Source organism: Coregonus lavaretus, assembly GCF_964263955.1.
Source record: "Coregonus lavaretus genome assembly, chromosome: 16".
Classification (NCBI taxonomy): Eukaryota; Metazoa; Chordata; class Actinopteri; order Salmoniformes; family Salmonidae; genus Coregonus; species Coregonus lavaretus.
Window position 1 is genome coordinate 9,960,323 of NC_140003.1, and position 23,278 is coordinate 9,983,600.

At 41.9% G+C, this 23,278-nt stretch overlaps 1 protein-coding gene across 1 annotated transcript in view; it reads right to left on the reverse strand.

Annotated features, from left to right (window-relative positions):
• The window catches only part of LOC311143572 (double-stranded RNA-specific editase 1-like), a gene marked incomplete at its 5' end in the record, with an annotated part of 182,538 nt that extends 172,919 nt beyond the window's left edge, over positions 1-9,619 (reverse strand). The window contains one exon of the mRNA XM_084179424.1: positions 9,404-9,619. The remainder of the gene's footprint in view (positions 1-9,403) is intronic.
• Positions 9,620-23,278: the final 13,659 nt, after the last annotated feature.

Sequence of the window (23,278 nt, forward strand, 5' to 3'; positions counted from 1 at the left end):
ATGCACAGTGAAAGAGGAGAATAAATATTCTGTCAAGGATGATAATACATTAGTGCAGGAAATGAATACATTTATTAAAATGCTGAACGTTAATGTTAGAATTAAAAAAATACCTATGCAAATGAGCAAAAGCTGTGTGCATTAAGGAATAAGCGCCTGTTGTGTTCAGAGACATCAAATAAATGCCCGGGCTATTAATTTAAGTTCTACGCTATATATACAAACAATTATGAATTAAGAGAGGGACCAGAGGACTGGGGGAGGACTTGCCTACCTTACCCTCAGATGTTTCATACGGCGGTTGGTATTGATCGGCTAACCTCCTGGCCCCAAGTTGTAAGGCAGGTCCTCACCAGACGTCACCGGCAACAACGTCGCCTATGGGAACAAACCCACCGTCGCTGGACCAGACAGGACTGGCAAAAGGTGCTCTTCACTGACGAGTCGTGGTTTTGTCTCACCAGGGGTGATGGTCGGATTCGCGTTTATCGTCGAAAGAATGAGCGTTACAATGAGGCCTGTACTCTGGAGCAGGATCGATTTGGAGGTGGAGGGTCCGTCATGGTCTGGGGCGGTGTGTCACAGCATCATCGGACTGAGCTTGTTGTCATTGCAGGCAATCTCAACGCTGTGCGTTACAGGGAAGACATCCTCCTCCCTCATGTGGTACCCTTCCTGCAGGCTCATGAGGGAGAGATGCACTGCAGTACTTAATGCAGCTGGTGGCCAAACCAGATACTGACTGTTACTTTTGATCACCCCGAGAACACCATCCCCAGAGTGAAGCATGGTGGTGGCAGCATCATGCTGTGGGGATTTTTCAGAATTTAAGGAACGATGGATGCCACTAAATACAGGGAAATTCTTGAGGGAAACCTGTTTCAGTCTTCCAGAGATTTGAGACTGGGATGGAGGTTCACCTTCCAGCAGGACAATGACCCTAAGCATACTGCTAAAGCAACACTCGAGTGGTTTAAGGGGAAACATTTAAATGTCTTGGAATGGCCTAGTCAAAGCCCAGACCTCAATCCAATTTAAAATCTGTGGTATGACTTAAAGATTGCTGTACACGAGAGGAACCCATCCAACTTGAAGGAGCTTAAGCAGTTTTGCCTTGAAGAATGGGCAAAAATCCCAGTGGCTAGATGTCCCAAGTTTATAGAGACATACCCCAAGAGACTTGCAGCTTTAATTGCATCTTCAAAGTGGTAGGCATGTTGTGTAAATCAAATAATACAAACCCCCCCAAAAATTATTTTAATTCCAGGATGTAAGGCAACAAACTAGGAAAAATGCCATGGGGGGGATGAATACTTTTGCAAGCCATGATAGACAGACACACCCTGTGTGTTTCAATAAAACTAAATATGTACTGAGCTTGTCTGATGCTTTAAGCACACTGTTCGATTAAATAATTAAGACACAAAAATGACTCAAGATCCCGATGGTCACACTGTGGAAAAAAAAAAACGCTTGTGCCTGTGTGACTGGCGCACGTTGACTCACTCTCCTCCCTACTGCAGCGCAAAGGCAACATAGCACAGCAAGTGTTTATTGCGCTGTCCGTGCCGATGCTGCAACATCATTTCAGCCGTTTCTTACTTGTTTCTGACTAAAAAGTTATGTTAACGAAATCCCTAATTTGTTTAGGAAAAACATTCCCTATTCCTTCAACCCTTGCTCTCAACGTGAAACATGTAAGCATTGCATGCAACCAATAGCCTGACCTATAGCCTATCATAATCGCATGGATCGGAGAAAGTGAAAAAGAAATGTGAAACTTCCGAATGTTTACTGGTTGCACAGGAGGAAAAGGAGAAGTCAGATCTGTGGAAGACATGACGTTGTTGTGGAAACTACAGGAGATCAAGAAAAAGGAGGGTATAGGAGCAAGCGTTGCGTGAGTATTATGTGCCAACAGTTGCAGCTAGATTACAATATTATTTTTTCTAACTAAGTTACGCTAAGACTAAACAGGATGCGCTCTTAGGCCTACAGTTCGATGGTTGTTATACAAGGCTACTATAAAAAGCCTACTAATGATAACATTACTTATTATTATAATGATGATCATAATAATTGTAAGAAGAAGGAGGAAAAAGGAGGATATAGGAGCAAGAGCTGTGTGCATATTATGTGTGACAAACAGGTGCTGTTAGATTACAATATAAAAAAATAATCTGCCTGTTTGGAAGTGTAAACACATAATTTATTTAAAGTATTACCAGTCTGTTCTAACGAGAGAAAAAAAATGTAACTTTATTACAGCATAGCAAAGCTGAAAAACTGTCGAATCTGTGAAATTGCTTTATCTGACATTTTGCCGTTGCATCCGGCTTGGTGCTCACGGAATCAGTAGGCTATTTTGCAATTTTTCAGCCATTCCTGAACCTACGACCAAAAACAAGCTACGTATGGGCAGTACCAAAACAAGTGATCTAATTGATTCGGTCTCTTCGCAGCAAAATCTGCAGAGCTGGGATGGTTTTAACCCCAACATATAACGATCTATTGGTTGCAAGAATTTTGTATAATAATTTACATTGAAAAACAAAGTTTTGAATCCGGCATCGTTTTGTGTATCAGTTCATAAACCATGTGCCATGGAATCAATACAACAAAAATATCCTCCCAAGTTTTTTGCAACCTGTATGGCAACCTGTATTGTCAGTAATTTAACAAGAACAACAAAATACATGTTTGGCAATAAAAAAAAGACTAAACATGTATAGTACCTTACACACAATATGGGTAACTTGGGTGAAAAACTAGGTCTATTAAACTGAATGCCATCCCACACCATGTTAGTCCCTAACTTTTGGTGTGATAGTATATGGGTAAAAGGCTGATATTAGCCAGCCCCAACCGCCCCTGGCCTGGCTGTGGACTGGAAGGGTCTGGGTGGCAGTGGGACAGAGGGCTCTCAGTGGCGGTGGAGTGACCCTATGTGTGTGCCCACGCACCATGATGTTGCAGCGAGTAGCTGATGCTAACCAGCTCTGTCGCGTGTGTTAGCCCTTTTTCGCTGAATGTCCATCTTCAGTGGATGTTAGAGATTACGAAACCGCTTGCAAAAGAAAGCACATGTCAAAAAGGGCCCTCGCTATATACCACAGGGACCATACACACACACACGCCAATACAGGCCGACTGAGTTATTTGTTCTAATCTCTGGAGGGCTTTCTCTTGTCTCTTGCTTAAAAATAATGATGCAACTAAGTCTCAACATCCAAACGTATTGAGCATGAATAATGGCTCCAACCTGCGGCTTCCTGCCCTGCAAAATTTGGTGACGGGGGAGATGAGGCGGCACTGACGCGCCCTCCGGGGAGAGCAGGATGGGGTCCCGTCGATCCCAGCCTACACCCAACAGCAACTACCCCCCTCCGCACTGACAACCCCCCTTCAAAACATGTTCCTCCCTCCCCGGGACACACACTGCAACGCAATTAGACTACCCCTACACACACACACACAAACGCCCCTCAACTACCAGAGACCCATCGAAAAGCCAATACTTCCAGCCCAGTAAATTCACTCTTCAAACCACCGCATTTAATTTCCGTTTGAGTCACCCCCTTTCCCCAAACAAAACACACCGCAAATGAACAATCCAAGAGTCAATGTCAATGACTTAAGCTTAGACGGCATGTGGGGCAACTGTATCTGTACACAACAGTGACTTGTATGTGTGGTCTGCTTAAATGTGTATGGTTCTGGTTGTCGGACACATGGTAATGTTAACCAGCAACCAGATTTACTTATTTAACTGTTCAAATCCTGTGCCATTTTTGAGCATGAATAATCCCTTTACCTATAGACCACCTTTTTTCAGAAGAGCAGAGTTTAGGGCCACTTAACACCCAATGACCCAATTCGGTTTCAGTCATGTGAGAGGTTATTGCTCCGTTAAGAATTCCCCTCAGTCACCCCTGTAGGAGGTGAAAAAACAGCAACAATGGCAAAATTCAGATCCCGCCACAACTAGCCCCTCGTTCACGTGAAGAGATTTCATTAAGCCTCAATGCTTATGTTCCTCATTAGGAACTCAAAGAAAACATTTACCTTGTTATTCGTCACTGGTCTTTTTTTTTTTTTACCCTCGGTGGAATCAAGGGAGTGTAAGTGCAGTGGGGATAACTGCTTTTATTAACGCTCTCCCGGAACCTTTAAAAAAACAAATACACAAAAGGAGAAGACATAATACGTCAGAGGATAGGTTATCTGAGATCTCTTACGACTGAAGCTTCAAACGCGAGCAAGGTGATTCATTTGGCTCCTTCTTCCGGCTCCAGAGGAATATCCTTTGAGATTTCCTTTTCCAAACCCAGTTTACTTCAATCAACTTGGAATAGCATGGGGTTTCTTTTAACAAATGGATATGCCACACTATAACTGATTCAGCTACACTAAAGCGGAGGCTTGCAGATAAAGAAAACGAGGACACAGCCTTGTGTGACAATGAGGCCCTGCCTTGCTTCATTCTAAGGCTCATTATTTCTGTGCATCATACCATACATTAACTTATTTTCTGGGCAGGGCCTCTTAATAAGGGTACAGTGCTCCACGCAAATTTAATGTCATGTATTTAAAATTAGTGCTGGTAGCTTTCACTACACCAAAAAGGAAATTGCCAGGTGAAAGTGCCTCTTGCCTTGCTCATTTGATGTCTCTGCAGGCCCATTTGACGCAAGAGGCCATCGTTGTGTCCCTGCAAATTGAGCATATGGTAGTCAAAGATATGACAAACACTGCAATGGCGTTATGTCAAACTGAAGGCCTAAGTCATGTTATGAAAACAGATCTTCAGAGACACTTCTGTGTAGTGAAAGTGTTCAAATATTGTTGTCCTATTCACATAGAACGGTTACATGGAACTGGCCTCCATATAGTCAGGGTGAAATAATAATAATATCAGCCCCACAGGGGTGGGGTATTTTTTAGTCGCTAGCGGACATATGCGAGACAGGAAGGTCATCCATAGCCTAATCACCAGATCGATTATCTGTACCCCTTCATTTTGGTTATGGCAACATAGGCCTACCTAATGAACAAAAACTAACTAATCAAAGCACTGCTCATTATGGGTTCAAATCCAACTTGCCACCTTCAAATGAGAAAATAGCAAACAGAGGTTAAATAAAAATTCTAAAGATTACCCCGAACTCTAGAAAATATGAAACACACGTTACTCGATGTTGGGGTTTCCCTGCCCTTACATCTGCCTCATAATAATGACGATGTCTAATGATGAGCATGAAGCGGGTCCAATGTGATTATCAGCAAGCTGGAGCATATAGGTGACCCATTCCCCCAATCGCTGAAACTCTACGGCAAAGCAAAGTTGCCGGGATGTTTGTTGAAAGTCAACATTGACGGCGCGCTCATGTGTGAACGTTTTGCCTTATTGTGGTTGAACCGTGTGGCTGCAGCATCAGTAACTTTGTGCTTGCCATGAGCTTCTCACTTCTGGTTTGTAGATCAACAAAGAGCCAGGTCATGCCTTTAACAGATCTCAAAGAAAACAGTGTGGCTTTCTGTGGACATGTGGTGATCAACTTCAGCTCTAAATGGACTACCAATAAGAGAAAAACTAGACACATTTTCCCCCCCAGAGTTTGGATGAAAGATCAGCGGTGAAAGTGTAAAGGTTTATTGGAAAGAAGGTGAAAAGGTTTGTCAACAGTCAGTAAGAAATCAGGGTTCTCGTCTCTCTGGCTTTCTTGAAAATATAGCCTGACTGTAACCAAAATGAACAAGGACAGTATCCTTTTATGGCTGAAATGAGCATAGCCTGGCCACCATAATGCATTTCATTAGGCCGTACGTCATCTTCACGCCCGCTACTAGACGGAGAGCATATGGTTTCACACTGCAAAACAAGATGGAGGAGAGCCTAATCTCTGGTCAGCGATCTCATTTATGATCTTTTCATTAAAAAAAGATGACCTTTTCATTCAAGACAGGAGAAACATATTGTTTCAGGTGATAATAAAACATGTTTCGTTTAGTTACTTTTTTCAGAGCTAGGTGCTTATTATCAGATGTATTAGGTTACGAAATCCAACTTTTTGGATATAATGTATAAAAAAAGTATCATATTTGTAAAATGTATTTTATAACATAAAGTGAAATTTTATCACCAAAGTTCGTTTTCACCCACTCTGGGCAGTGGGTGGACACCCTATACACTGAGTGTACAAAACATTATGAACACCTGCTCTTTCCTTGATGTATACTGACCAGGTGAATCCAGGTCAAATCTATTATCCCTTATTGATGAAAAATGTATGCACTCACTGTAAGTCGCTCTGGATAAGAGCGTCTGCTAAATGACTAAAATGTAAAAAAATTAATTGATGTCACTTGTTAAATCCACTTCAAATCAGCATAGATGAAGGGGAGGAGACAGGTTAAATAATGATTTTTAAGCCTTGAGACAATTGAGACATGGATTGTGTATGTGTGCCATTCAGAGGGTGAATGGGAAAGACAAAAGATTTAAGTGCCTTTGAGCGGGGTATGGTAGTAGGTGCCGGGCACAATGGTTTGTGTCAAGAACTGCAACGCTGCTGGGTTTTTCACGCGCAACAGTTTCCTGTACGTATCAAGAATGGTCTACCACCCAAAGGCCATCCAGACAACTTGATACAACTGTGGGAAGTATTGGAGTCAACATGGGCCAGCAATCCTATGGAACGCTTTTGAAACCTTGTAGAGTCCATGCTCTGACGAATTGAGGCTGTTCTGAGGACAATAGGGGTGGTGCCACTCAATATTAAGAAGGTGTTCTTAATGTTTTGTACATTGTCTATAATATAACTGGTTTACAGCCAATGTGTATTATTTAACATTACTATTAAAATAGTACTCACTTATAAGAACGGGTAATTGTTTACAAGTTGCTAGCTATCCCATAATGGCTTCGCCGAAAACCACATATGTTCAACTTGTTCTGTGGTTTGGTAACTTCCTGTTCTATTGACTGACTCTGGCTACACTTAAGATGACGCAAAGTTTGAAAAAAATCAAAGTACGCGGCATCTGTTTCGCAACGGAGCCTAGAACGGCAAAAGGGCGCTGCTATACCACTCCATTTTGGACACAGTGTTGCCAACTTAGCGACTTTGTCGCTATATTTAGCGAGTTTTCAGACCCCTCTAGCGACACATTTTCAAAAAAGCGACTAGCGACAAATCTAGCGACTTTTTCTGGTGTTATTGGAGACTTTTGGAGACTGACGTGAAAGCACGTATCGTTCTTACTCTTCTCAACGAGCAGCGGGTGCTCGTCCCAAAGCACTCACAGGCGGCCCAGTCCCTCCCAGCTGCAGTCAGAGCAGGAGATGTTCACCCCTCCGCATCCAGACTGCAAATCAATTGCGCATGCGGGAAGCCGCCGCTGGCTGATCCCGCCCTGGCTTACATTCAGGGCGGGATGTAAATGTAGGGTGTTTTTTACTCACTTTTTGTCTCTCCCACAACGTTATTCCTCTCTCCTACAGCATCCATCACAATTACATGCACATGGCCAATTATGCAAATTAGGTGATGACGTCATTTTAGCGACTTCTAGCGACTTTTAGGACAGCCAATAGCTACTTTCCTTACTGAAGAGTTGGCAACACTGTGTGGACGGTCCCATTGAAATGAATGACATCTGGCACAGACGGACTGCTCAGATGTAATGTGAATAGGTCATAAGGCTGCTAATGCTAGCAATGATGCATTTAATACATCTGAAATTACATCATAGTCCTCGGGGACGTATGGAGAGCTGACTGAAAGCGCCAGGGTCCTGAACGGGCGGGTGAATGAGTGACGGCTGATGTAATGTGCTTGAGCAGCGGAGGCGGCTGCAGCCTGCTTCCGATCAGCCACTACGGGGTTAACGGAGGCCCTCGCTCTTTGTGGTGACGCTGAGCAGCCATTTGTTTGCCTCAGGTAGCTCCCCCGTCGCTGTAACACGCTAATAACGAGGCAGAGTGGAAGGTAAATTAAACGGTCCAGCAAAAGTGCCCCGGGCAACTGAGCTGGGCTAGGCACAGCACAGGTTTGGCAAGGTATCCATGGCTCAGAGCCTATGCCCCTCTAAGCATGGAAAACTGTCATCACAGCAATTAGTACCGGGCTGCAGCAAATGTAATGAGATTAAGTGTAAATTGATGAGGACAGGCCCACCTAAGAGTGTTTAGTAGAAAAACATGTGTTTGGACATGGTGATCGACTCTTGTGCTGAATCTGGCAACAGTGGCGTGTTTGCTGACACCCTATCAATTGATAGTTTGTGATTGCAGTAGGCAACCCTCGTGGATTACTTAGAGCAGGGCTGCCCAACCCGCTTCCTGGAGATCTACTGTCCTGTAGGTTCATTCCAACCCTAATTTAGTATATCTGATTCAGCTAGTTAAGGTCTTGTTGAGCAGCTAATAAGTTGAATCAGGGGTGTTAAATTAGGGCTGGACTGAAAACCCACAGGACAGTAGATCTCCAGGAAGAGGGTTGGGCAACTCTGATTTATACCATCATCTTTCCAACTTCAATTTGGCAGACTATTCAATTTGTGGGAATAGGGGGATGCCTAAATCTACTTTTCCCCATTACACTAATGAATTGGTTAACTATTCAATATCTACTTCAAGCACCCATTTGTCCCAAACACAGTCAACAGGCCTATTGAATTCAACAAGAACACCGAACATTTCTTGAACCAACTCAGTAGCATAAATTGTAGGCTATACATGATTCAGTTACATCGCATGGTTAAGCACAACCATGATTTAACCTAAATAAGAGTCCTACTGAAAACCCATAAGACAGGTTTTGTATGGGCTATAATAGCCTGGCACAACTTTGCAAGGTACCCAACCACATTTCAATTTGGAGCTTTCGTTTTATTCAGAGAAAAATTGGCTACATTTTGAAATATCTAATTTTGTTAAAAACCCATGACTGTGGCTTTTCAACCGCTATCTTTTACAGGTCAAATTCTGATGGCTTGGTAGCTTACTTCTAAGACGAAATCTAGAGAAAATCAACATTTTTCATTAATTCTCACCATGCGAACTGTCCAAATGACTGATATAACGCTGAACTGGACAACCGTGAATTCTGTCAACTAATCGTGTCGTTCCCCGCCACCAGAACCTTACAATGTATCCCTTTCATCATACTGCGGCTCGCACATGAGGTCTCCCATGCTGTCTCTCCACCGTATCTTCGCAACAGACTAACAGGCACGACAGCCGAAAACGACACCGCCGTAGACTCGAGAAAGGTAATTCAAGAGCCATGTTTGCACGCGATCTACAAGAAAATATTACATAAACACCCCGGAACCCAAGAAAAATAGCCTGTGTTTTCATCCATACCATCCGCCACACTGAGAAGCCGTCAATACTTACAGTATGTGTCGCAATTGAAAGGGACGCTTTCAGAGCCGGAGAAAACTGTGCTCGTCCTCCGTTCAATGTAAAAGCACAGACCGCCTCTTGTCCTCCGTTTTATGGGTTGCTGCAACTGAATGAATTGGCGTGAAGGCACTGCCAGTACAGTTGCACTCACCGCAATACAGACGAACTGCGGCCTAGCCTGCTCTCGCGGTATCGGTCCTCGGAAGCGAGCAACGTGGAAGGACATTGGATTTTCATTGGATGCCCAGGCTACCGAGACTGGATACTAATTAGACAGATCTGATTGGACAAACTCTTGAAGGAGGCTGTAAATTTTTGAGCACCGATTGGGGTGTTATTGTTTTAGAAGGGGATTGGTTTATGTCATGAACTACGCGCCACGCGCTTCATTGAGGGAGTTCGATTAAGCTGAACCGCGGTGCACCGGGCTGTGGCCTGTAACTGTGAATGGGCAAAAGCGGTGAAGGAGTAGCGCACTTCTCAAATCGAACAGTCATCTGCGCCGCTCATTCATGTTGTCAACAAGGCAGCATGATGCATCGTTCATAAACATACATCTCTTTTTCATAATATACAGTTAATGTTCGAAAACTAGTTTTCATTAGGAAGGCAGATCCCTTTTTCATGTGAAAACACAGAATCCTACTCATTACTCAACATTACTTTTGTTTTGAGCCAACTTCGACATCGGAATTATTATATTGGGTAAAAAAAATAAAAAATCCAGGCCACTCTTGAACATCTATATGAAATCAAATCAAAGTTTATTGGTTGTGTACACATATTTGCAGATGTTATCGCAGGTGCACGAAAAGCTTGTGTTTCTACCTCCAACAGTGCAGTAATAATACTTAGCAATACAAAACAATATGCACATAATCCAACAAGTATAAAGGGAAGAAATAAAAAAATATATCGGAGCTCTGGGGGTCCATGCCCCTGTCATCAATGTCTTTATTGTATACATTATTTTGAGGGTAAAAGTTATTAATTAACCTTTTTAATTTCCTTATAAGTACTAGAAAGCTAAGTGTTTGTTTCTTGGGCTTCAGGAATGTGACTGAAAAAGTTGAAAATAAAAAAGTAACTGATTGAAAGTACAAGGGGATATCAGTGAACAAACGCCGTGGTCAAGGCTGCAACGGGGCCAGTGTTATTAGTGGAGCTTACTCAGGTGTTCAAAAGCGCATATCAGACTGACAGCCTAATGCTTCTTAGGTAGTTCTTTAAGAGTTGTAGTTTAGAAAATAATCTCTCTGCAGAAGTGACAGTTACAAGGATGTTAACCCTAAGGATGGGGGGTTCTACTAAGCTAACATATGGAATTGTTTTAAGATGGTCATACCAAGGATCATTTAGCTATTTGATTTGGAGTTTTAGGACCCCTTAAGGTATCAAAAAAGTATATGTACAAATTATTTGAAGAAACATTGAATTTGGCCTTACTGCTTTCAGCCCATAGAAACACATTGAATAACAGCTTCATACATGGATAAACAAATAGTCCAAAAAAATCTCCATATATACTGCATTTCCATTAATTTTTTTAACTGGTACCCGACTACCTTCAGACTAGTCTTGTGAGGCTTGTGGGCATATAGAGGTAAACGGAGAACACCATCGTGTTCATGAGAATATCAACAGCCCCTTATCTCTGGTATACAGTATCTTGGCACGCATCATTCAACACTAAGTTTAAATTGTGTGCTGCGCAATGGATATATAATGCACAATGTCTCAGGAAATACTTTCTGGGTTGGCAATACTCAGTATAGAAAACAGTCGGGCCTGCAACCTGGACCTACAGGCCGTGGTGAAAACATTTACACACAGGAAAGGAGGACTTCAGGACACCAGTCTTTCAAGTTGGATTTCATATGATTTAATTTAATTTACCTTGAATATTGCAGCCCATTTGTGTAGGATATTAGCCAGACAAAACCCGCTGAGTTCAACAATAAACAGTGGCTGAATTTATCTTCAAGATGACTACTTCTTTCCTCATTGTTAGGCTATTTGATGTGTAATTTTATAAAAAGTTTATAAATAGTAGCTAAGTACGGTATATACTGTAGCAGTCATGGGTGACCAGGGGGTACATGGGAGGCTGAGCAAGCACCCTTTTGGGGCTCCCGTGTTGAGGATCAGCATGGCGGAGGTGTTGTTGCCTACCTTCACCACTTGGGGTCGGCCCATCAGGAAGTCCAGGACCCAGTTGCACAGGGAGGGGTTCAGACCCAGGGCCCTGAGCTTAGTGATGAACTTGGAGGGCACTATAGTGTTGAAGGCTGAGCTGTAGTCAATGAACAGCATTCTTACATAGGCATTTCTCTTAATCCAGGTAGGATAGTGCGGTGTGCAGTGCAATGGCGATTGTGTCGTCGGTAGATCTGTTGGGGCGGTATGCAAATTGTAGTGGGTCTAGGTTGTCAGGTAAGGTGGAGGTGATATGGTCCTTAACTAGCCTCTCAAAGCACTTCATGATGACAGAAGTGAGTGCTACGGGGTGATAGTCATTTAGTTCAGTTACCTTTGCTTTCTTGGGTACAGGAACAATGGTGAACATCTTGAAGCAAGTGGGGACAACAGACTGGGATATGGAGAGATTGAATATGTCCATAAACACTCCAGCCAGCTGGTCTGCACATGCTCTGAGGATGCGGCTTGGGATGCTGTCTGGACCGGCAGTCTTGTGAGGGTTAACAAGCTTAAATGACTCATGAGCGGAGGGGGCCCGCATCTAGATAGAATCTAAAACTAGATAGAAAGTATGTGGAAATTATAATGGACCTATATACAGTATTTTCAAATAACAGCCCTTTTTCTGGGCCGCAAATTGAATTTGACAAACAAATCGGTCCGAAACAAATCTGTGCGGATCTCCATTGAATATCGAAATCCCAATGTGGCCCTTGAGCCAAAAAGTTTGCCTACCATCGGGCTAGATGTAACAGGTATGGTGATATTGGTTTGTTAGTTAGGCTACACTGTAACAATGAGATTTGACACAAATGTCAAATTAGGCCTACGTGTGGACATTCATTAATATCACAAATTGACCTAGGTCAATTTTCATGAAATAGCCTCTGTAGATTTGAAAAGACATGAGGATGGAATTCTATTATGAGAGGGGGTGAATGGAGCTGTTAAATTCACTGAATTATAATTAGCTCATGAACAAACTGAAATGGATCACTGGGAAATTGCTGGGCAGTGTCAAATTCAACCCAGCCAGTCTGATCTGGAGGCCTCCTCTAGAGAACTGAATGGGCCCACTGTATCACATTAAATAAGCTATATTGCTTGTATTGCACATGTGTTTTAGTGGTTGAAAAGTGGCTATTTTCAAGAGACTCAAAATGACATGCTATTACAAGTTTAGTGTTACCTGATTTTGAACAACATTGTCAACATTTTGCCTAATAAGTATTTATTGGAATATTTTAAATGTATTTTATGTCTTTGGGCTTTATGTGAACTAGTAATTGTTACAAAAACAATAGTCCCTTCATTAGTATTTCAATAAAATGTTTATGCATGCGAGGGATACAGCAAATGTTATCCAGAGAGAAATAGAAAACTGCCAATTAAATGTCAATGTTATGCTCTTACAATGGATATCTTGATTAGAATAGCCTGTAATATTTTGTCTAAGCACATACTAAGCATGTAATACTTTTTTGTTTAAAGGCCCAGTGCAGTCAACATTTTGTTTTTCCTGTGTTTTGTATCATGTACAACAGCTGATGAAACTAACACTGTAAAAGTGTGAAAACATTTGATCAGTGTTATTTCTTAATAGTTGCGGGTTGAAAATACAATATATACAGGACCTTGTAATCAGCAGGTTTTGCATGGGTGGAGTTTCGGATTGGCTGGTGACATCACCAGGTGGTAAATATAATAGACCAATAACAAAGAGAGCTCCAAAGCTCTCTGCCAATAACAGCTAGTTTTCCATTTTCAGGTGCCCTCCCCACTTAGATCACTCCCATACAGCTTGAGAAATAGTTGTTTGCTAATTTTAATGGACAATTATTACAGTATGCCTAAGGTACTGTACTTTCATTTCTTTTTTAAAGAAATAACAGAGGACTCTCCAGCTTAGACACTGATGTCACCTGCCAGCAGGGGTGCTTTGGCTACTGTATGGAGAAATAAACGTAATTACACGTGGCAGCCCTTCATACATTATATCTTACTGCATGTGTGTGTGCATGTGCTTGCATGTGTCCGTAGGCCTGTGTGTGTGTGTGTCTCTATGCCCGTGTGTGTGTGTGTGTGGTGTGTACATGTGTGTATGTGCATGCGTGTGTTTTAACGTACGTGGGTGTACATATAGGACAGGTGTGTGTAGATTATCCAAGCGACAGGTGTGGCACTTTAATGAATATTTTATGGATTCCAAGGATATCAAGTTGACATCAGTGTTTCTTCTTCCCAATGCAGTTTTAAATAAAATCAAAGTTTATTGGTCGGTGTTAACGCAGGTGCAGCAAAATGCTTATATTTCTAGCTCCAACAGTGCCGCAAAATCTAGCAATTAAATAACAATACACACATAATCCAAAAGTAAAATACAAATTCCCATTTTGAACCGTTTCATGTGTCTGAAGGTAGAACTCTGCCTACCCGGCAGTACCAGAGAGCAAATCAAGTGCACTTATGCTGGCCAATCAGATAGCTCAGATCACCATGTCTACACAGTTTCCAGTTTATTTTTCTTGAGTGTACTTTTAAAAGAGCTGAGATTTACTTTGAAGTGCAAAGTGTAGCAATACATGTGAAATCAGTTATTGATACAGCCATGGTGGCGTAACAGGAAGATCGGAATGCTGTGAACCAAGACGTTCTGAGTTCAAATCCCAGTTGAGGACATGTTAAATAATAATTACTGTATAAATGAACATGCACAATGTAATCATGTATGTCAAAGTGTTACAAATACATATGTCTAAAACAATGTATATTGAAAGCACTGTTTGTATTTGTGGGTATCCCTAACCTTGCCAACAGACAAAGAGCTGTGAGTGGTTCAACAATCAGAGCCTTGATGGGCTCGGCAAGGGGTGACGTGTAATGAAACAAATTATTTGGGGGGAGAACGTCTCTTTGGGACCATCAGGCAACTTCCTAAACACTTCTTTAGGGACGTCACCGGAACAAGCCGGGAAATAGACAAAAACCTTCAGGGAACCATGACAGAATGTCCTATGTTTTAAACGTGCTTGGACACATGAATGTTCTTGCAACGTTCCCATGAAACGTGTCAAGAACATTAATATATTTAATCTGAGAACAAGGTAAGCACGTTCTGGGTAAGTTTGTTTGACATTAAGGAAATGTTCTCCTAACTCTAACGCCAAAACATGCTAAATAGGTTCTAAGGAGGTTTTTGCTAATATACAGTGCATTCGGGAAGTATTTAGACCCCTTCACTTTTTCCACATTTTGTTACGTTACAGCCTTATTCTAAAATGGATGAAATTATTTTACACACAATACCCCATAATGACAAAGTGAAAACAGGTTTTTAGAAATACCTTATTTACATAAGTATTCAGACCCTTTGCTATGAGACTCGAAATTGAGCTCAGGTGCATCCTGCTTCCATTGATTATCCTTGAGATGTTTCTACAACTTCATTGGAGTCCACCTGTGGTAAATTCAATTAATTGGACATGATTTTGAAAGGCACACAACAGTCTATATAAGGTCCCACAGTTGACAGTGCATGTCAGAGAAAAAACCAAGCCATGAGGTTGAATAAATTCTCAGAGACAGGATTGTGTCGAGGCACAGATCTGAGGAAGGGTACCAAAAAATGTCTGCAGCATTGAAGGTCCCCAGGAACACAGTGTCCTCCATTATTCTTAAATGGAAGTAGTTTGGAACCACCAAGACTCTTCCTAGAGCTGGCCGCCCGGCCAAACTGAGCAATCGGGGGAGAAGGGCCTTGGTCAGTGACGTGATCAAGAACCTGATGGTCACTCTGACAGAGCTCCAGAGTTCCTCTGTGGAGATGGGAGACCCTTCAAGAAGGACAACCATCTCTGCAGCACTCCACCAATCAGGCTTTTATGGTAGAGTGGCCAGACAGAAGCCACTCCTCAGTAAAAGGCACATGACAGGCCGCTTGGAGTTTGCCAAAAGGCACCTAAAGACTCTCAAACCATGAGAAACAAGATTCTCTGGTCTGATGAAACCAAGATTGAACTCTTTGGTCTGAATGCCCAGCATCACGTCTGGAGGAAACCTGGCACCATCCCTACGGTGAAGCATGGTGGTGGCAGCATCATGCTGTGGGGATGTTTTTCAGGGGCAGGGACTGGTAGACTAGTCAGGATCAAGGGAAAGACGAACGGAGCAAAGTACAGAGAGATCCTTGATGAAAACCTGCTCCAGAGCACTCAGGACCTCAGACTGGTGTGAAGGTTCACCTTCCAACAGGACAACGACCCTAAGCACACAGCCAAGACAAGGCAGGAGTGCCTTCGGGACAAGTCTCTGAATGTCCTTGAGTGGCCCAGCCAGAGCCCAGACTTTAACCCGATCGAACATCTCTGGAGAGACCTGTAAATAGCTGTGCAGCGACGCTCCCCATCCAACCTGACAGAGCTTAAAAGGATCTGCGAAGAAGAATGGGAGAAACTCACCAAATGGGTGTGCCAAGCTTGTAGCGTCATACCCAAGAGGACTCAAGGCTGTAATCGCTGCCAAAGGTGCTTTAACAAAGTACTGAGTAAAGGGACTGAATACTTATATAAATGTGATATTTCCGGTTTTTATTTGTAATAAATTTGCAACAATTTCTAAAATCCATTTTAAACATTTTAGAATAAGGCTGTAATGTAACGAAATGTGGAAAAGTGAAGGGGTCTGAATGCTTTCCGAATGCACTGTACATAGAATGTTCCCCTAACTAATGAAAAACTGGACATTCAAACATTAGGGGAACATTACAGGTACAGTAACACAACAAATATGTTCTCTGTCCCTAGAAATGTTAGCTGGGTTTGTTTTCTCTGACATGTTTGTGTCACCAGGGGCTATTTGGAATCCAGACTGTTATTGGGATTGTCTATCGATCCATTCACTGGGATACAATATCTCTAGGACGAGGATTAAGGCTTGAAACAACAGTGTCATAGTGTGAATCTAGTTCACAAAGTCATTTAACTCAGTGACTCAGACTCATACTTTGGGGCTAAAGCCTCTGGCGCAGTTCTTGTCCCCATTGGAAGATCTCTGTAGGAATGCATCTCAACCAGCATCTCCAAACTCCTGGACTAATGTCACGAAGTTCAGGTCTGTGTAAAAGAAAACAAGTATTGACATTTGCATCTGCACATGCAGGGATATATGGTGAGCATTAGTGGAGGGTAAATGCATGTAAACACCTGCGCAGGCGTTGACCCACCTTTTTACAGAGAAATGTATTGAAAGTAGAGGTAGTGTTACTTTACTCACCACAAGCACCGACCAGTGTTTACCCACCTATTTTTTACCACAACATCACTGGTGGTGACAAGAGTCTATCCAGGGAGAGTTCAAGATTTTTATTGCGAAATTGATACATACAGTACAGTAAGCACATTTCATATTCTCACATACATGATTGTTAAATCAGTGTAACGCCCTGACGTATGGAACTCTTGTATGTTGAGTCAGGGTGTGGAAATCTATGTGATGTATTTCTATGTTTAGGATCTAGGTTGTGTTTCTATGTTTGGCCGGGTGTGATTCCCAATCAGAGACAGCTGTCGCTCGTTGTCTTTGATTGGGGATCATACTTAAGTAGCCTGTTTGCCTACCTTAGTTGTGGGATCTTGTTCTGTGTTTGGCTTGTATGTGTATGGCCGGAGGACTTCACGTTACGGTGTTTATTGAGTTTAATAAACATGTTCGCATACCACGCTGCACCTTGGTCTGACCTGTCTCTCAACGATCGTGACAATCAGATAAGATTCACTTACAAACATTTAATTTCCCCCTGATTTAATTAGCATGTGACAAAGATACTCCCATCATCTCACAGATTGCAATATTTGGCATGAGTAGCAAATGTGATGTCACAGCGCCCTATTCAATGCTGTGTCAGTAACAATATAGCTTTGTTCTGTACCTTTCTCATCTGCCTGAATGAAGTCCTTGGTGTGTGAATTCCTTGTGCCTGTGCTTGTGAACTAGAGCATATGCTCATAAAAAGACAGAAAGAGACTTCTGTGTAAAAAGAAAGAAAATAAAAGTTTGCCTGTTCAGGGTTGGAGACTTCAGAGTGCCGCACCAATCAAGAAGTTGTGTCAAATCAATGGTCTCTCTCTTTCTTTCTCTCTCTCTCTCTCCCTCTCTAAGGTTTAAAGGGTTTAAACTGACATTCCCACAGTATGTCTCAGTCTAATTGGTAGAAGTGGACACATTTTACAGAGTTTCAGATCATTGCATCAGGAGGGATGTTGATTGAGTGTTAACCTTTTGGTCACTAGTGTTATGATTGCCAAGTGGAACTCTTTGAACACTTGTTCCCATTGTCAAGATTACTTTGTGTACCTAAATGGATGTTTAGGCCTACTGGGCAATGTACAAAAAGCACAGAACGTCCCCACTCAAAAGGTAGTTCATTCTATGCTTAGCAATGTTAAAAACACTTTAAAAAAAGAGGGGATCATACACCGTGGTAATTTAAAACTAGCCTCTTTCTTAAGCATATCAGTGTTTTGGAAACATATCCAGCTGATAGTAGCATGTTTTACAAAACAGTTGTCATGGAGACTGTAGTCTATAGATATTATAGACTAAAGATTATAATCTATACATATCCTGTATTCACAAAGTATTGACTTATTTGTTAATATGTCCAATATAGATGCTCACAAATTAGATGTTATGTCTCACAGACTTAACATTGTACTGCTAAATACAGTTGAAGTCGGAAGTTTACACACACATTAGTCAAATGCATTTAAACTCAGTTTTTCACAATTCCTGACATTTAATCCTAGTAAAAATTCCCTCTTAGGTCAGTTAGGATCACCACTTTATTTTAAGAATGTGAAATGTCAGAATAATAGTAGAGAGAATGATTTATTTCAGCTTTTATTTTTTTCATCACATTCCCAGTGGGTCAGAAGTTTACATACACTCAATTAGTATTTGGTAGCATTGCCTTTAAATTGTTTAACTTGGGTCAAACGTTTCGGGTAGCCTTCCACAAGCTTCCCACAATAAGTTGGGTGAATTTTGGCCCATTCATCCTGACAGAGCTGGTGTAACTGAGTCAGGTTTGTAGGCCTCCTTGCTCACAAACGCTTTTTCAGTTCTGCCCACGCTTTTTCTATAGGATTGAGGTCAGGGCTTTGTGATGGCCACTCCAGTACCTTGACTTTGTTGTCCTTAAGACATTTTGCCACAACTTTGGAAGTATGCTTGGGGTCATTGTCCATTTGGAAGACCCATTTGCAACCAAGCTTTAACTTCCTGACTGATGTCTTGAGATGTTGCTTCAATATATCCACATAATTTTCCTTCCTCATGATGCCATCTATTTTGTGAAGTGCACCAGTCCCTCCTACAGCATGATGCTGCCACCCCCGTGCTTCACGGTTGGGATGGTGTTCTTTGGCTTGCAAGCGACCCCCTTTTTCCTCCAAACATAACGATGGTCATTATGGCCAAACAGTTCTATTTTTGATTCATCAGACCAGAGGACATTTCTCCAAAAAGTACAATCTTTGTCCCCATGTGCAGTTGCAAACCGTAGTCTGGCTTTTTAAATTGCGGTTTTGGAGCAGTGGCTTCTTCCTTGCTGAGCGGCCTTTCAGGTTATGTCGATATAAGACTTGTTTTACTGTGGATATAGATACTTTTGTACCTGTTTCCTCCAGCATCTTCACAAGGTCCTTTGCTGTTGTTCTGGGATTGATATGCACTTTTCGCACCAAAGTACGTTCATCTCTAGGAGACAGAACTCGTCTCCTTCCTGAGCGGTATGACGGCTGCGTGGTCCCATGGTGTTTATACTTGCGTACTATTGTTTGTACAGATGAACGTGGTACCTTCAGGCGTTTGGAAATTGCTCCCAAGGATGAACCAGACTTGTGGAGGTCTACAATTTTTTTCTGAGGTCTTGGCTGATTTATTTTGATTTTCCCATGATGTCAAGCAAAGAGGCACTGAGTTTGAAGGTAGGCCTTGAAATACATCCACAGGTACACCTCCAATTGACTGAAATTATGTCAATTAGCCTATCAGAAGCTTCTAAAGCCATGACATCATTTTCAGGAAATTTCCAAGCTGTTTAAAGGCACAGTCAACTTAGTGTATGCAAACTTCTGACCCACTGGAATTGTGATACAGTTAATTATAAGTGAAATAATCTGTCTGTAAACAATTGTTGGAAAAATTATTTGTGTCATGCACAAAGTAGATGTCCTAACCGACTTGCCAAAACTATAGTTTGTTAACAAGAAATTTGTGGAGTGGTTGATAAACGAGTTTTAATGACTCCAACCTAAGTTTATGTAAACGTCCAACTTCAATTGTATGTACATGGCAACATGTACATATTTAGCAGTAGGGGTGGTGGTCAAAATCAGCTGGCCAGGTACAGTGCAGAACCCATCCCTGAAAGCTATGCTCTTCTCTTCAGGAGAGTACAGAGCAAAAATAAGTATTTATAATTATACTGTCCTACCCTCCCCCTCTAATTACATATAAAGATGTGATAATGAATACTAGCAGAGGTTTACTCCAGGACTGATCACTAGCCTGGTCCCAGATCTTTTTGTGTTGTATATGGAACTACTATGGTCATTGTCATGCCAAACAATAACAACATCCATAGGAGTTGGCTATACAGCACAAACACATCTGGGACCAAGCTAATGTATGCTGCTTCATCCACCAGTGGAGAGCAGAAAGATCATTGCTTTAGGCTGCTGAGTAAGTCTAAATACAGTGAGGGAAAAAAGTATTTGATCCCCTGCTGATTTTGTACGTTTGCCCACTGACAAAGAAATGGTCAGTCTATAATTTTAATGGTAGGTTTATTTGAAAAGTGAGAGACAGAATAACAACAAAAAAATCCAGAAAAATGCATGTAAAAAATGTTATAAATTGATTTGCATTTTAATGAGGGAAATAAGTATTTGACCCCTCTGCAAAACATTACTTAGTACTTGGTGGCAAAACCCTTGTTGGCAATCACAGAGGTCAGACGTTTCTTGTAGTTGGCCACCAGGTTTGCACACATCTCAGGAGGGATTTTGTCCCACTCCTCTTTGCAGATCTTCTCCAAGTCATTAAGGTTTCGAGCCTGACGTTTGGCAACTCGAACCTTCAGCTCCCTCCACAGATTATCTATGGGATTAAGGTCTGGAGACTGCCTAGGCCACTCCAGGACCTTAATGTGCTTCTTCTTGAGCCACTCCTTTGTTGCCTTGGCCGTGTGTTTTGGGTCATTGTCATGCTGGAATACCCATCCACGACCAATTTTCAATGCCCTGGCTGAGGGAAGGTGGTTCTCACCGAAGATTTGAGGGTGCATGGCCCCTTCCATCGTCCCTTTGATGCGGTGAAGTTGTCCTGTCCCCTTAGCAGAAAAACACTCCCAAAGCATAATGTTTCCACCTCCATGTTTGACGGTGGGGATGGTGTTCTTGGGGTCATAGGCAGCATTCCTCCTCCTCCAAACATGGCGAGTTGAGTTGATGCCAAAGAGCTCCATTTTGGTCTCATCTGACCACAACACTTTCACCCAGTTCTCCTCTGAATCATTGAGATGTTCATTGGCAAACTTCAGACGGGCCTGTATATGTGCTTTCTTGAGCAGGGGGACCTTGCGGTAGCTGCAGGATTTCAGTCCTTCACGGCGTAGTGTGTTACCAACTGTTGTTTTGGTGACTATGGTCCCAGCTGCCTTGAGATCATTGACAAGATCCTCCCGTGTAGTTCTGGGCTGATTCCTCACCGTTCTCATGATCATTGCAACTCCACGAGGTGAGATCTTGCATGGAGCCCCAGGCCGAGGGAGATTGACAGTTATTTTGTGTTTCTTCCATTTGCGAATAATCGCACCAACTGTTGTCACCTTCTCACCAAGCTGCTTGGTCTTGTAGCCCATTCCAGCCTTGTGTAGGTCTACAATCTTGTCCCTGACATCCTTGGAGAGCTCTTTGGTCTTGGCCATGGTGGAGAGTTTGGAATCTGATTGATTGATTGCTTCTGTGGACAGGTGTCTTTTATACAGGTAACAAGCTGAGATTAGGAGCACTCCCTTTAGGAGTATGCTCCTAATCTCAGCTCGTTACCTGTATAAAAGACACCTGGGAGGCAGAAATCTTTCTGATTTAGAGGGGGTGAAATACTTATTTCCCTCATTAAAATGCAAATCAATTTATAACATTTTTGACATGCGTTTGTCTGGATTTTTTTGTTGTTATTCTGTCTCTCACTGTTCAAATAAACCTACCATTAAAATTATAGACTGATCATTTCTTTGTCAGTGGGCAAACGTACAAAATCAGCAGGGGATCAAATACTTTTTTCCCTCACTGTACATACAGTACATATATACATACATACATATAAATACATATACATTCATATATACTGTATACATATCCTTTAAAAATATATATATTTTCCTTTATTACTTTCTAACCCTACCACCCCTCCTCTAATTGGAGTAAACTAGTGAACAACAACGCTTAGGCCTCTACTTCCAGCTTATACATACTATATACATTTTATGGACACAGTCTATTTTACAATAATTCTATTTTGCTTGTTTTTAGTCCTGTCCTTCCTCTTCCCTCAACCTCTCCCATCTATTTCTGATGTCCATCCGGTTTGATTTCTATTTGCCATATCTTTCAAACTGTGCTCTTTCACAAAAGTTCTTAACCTATAACCTATATACGTTTTGAGGACACAGAATGTTTTACATTAGTTATCTTGTTGTTATTAGTTGTTATTTGTGTGCAGGCTCTTGTTCCAGCCCAGCACTGAGTCAGCAAATCAAGGGCTTAGCGAATAGTTGATTGAATCAGGTGAGTTTGTCCTGGGCTGCTACAAAATCCTTCACACCTTGTGTGTCCCCAGGACTATGAGTGAAGAACATTAGGTGGAAGTTGTATCTAACTGCTAATCCAGGATCATTTTTTTACTTATTTATCCCTCATGGGTGATGGCTAGGACTGGGGCAGGGGAAGCTGATTGTAAAACCTATAGGGTTCTGAAAGAAACCTGCAGAGAAAGGGAGAAGAGACAGGACGCCACCCCCACAGCAAGCAGAGCTGTAATTGGAAGAAAAATTAAGATTAAAGAACCTGAGAGCCCAGGCAGTGTGGAGGGTAATTGATTCATAATGGCTTAGCAAGGAAGACCACCACAGCAAGGGAATGAGAAGTGGGAAAGTGGTCGGGGGGCTAAATGTGTGTGTTTTTCAAGTTTCCGTTTATTCGCCTAGTGCACAGGATACAACAAGTGTAAAACGGTATAGTGAAATTCTTACTTTGAGAGCTCTTTCCCAACAATGCAGTGATAAAAATAATATTTATATAGATATAGACTAGAAGAGTTACTATTTTCTGGGGTTGATAGAACACATCTTAGTTTTAGGTTTGGTGGCATAGTTCTGAACTCATTGAATGTATGGAAGAGGGTGGAAAAGGTCATAGGTCATCAGACAAAATTCCATCAGTTATATATGGAACAATTTCCATTTATTGACGGATGGACATCCTTTCACACAGGCCTCTTGGTCTTCAAATGGTGTTTATGTTTTGAAGGACATTTATAGTGAGATTGGCTTGCGCACATTTCAGGATGTTAAAGATGACTATTCCCTGCCAGTATCTTCATACT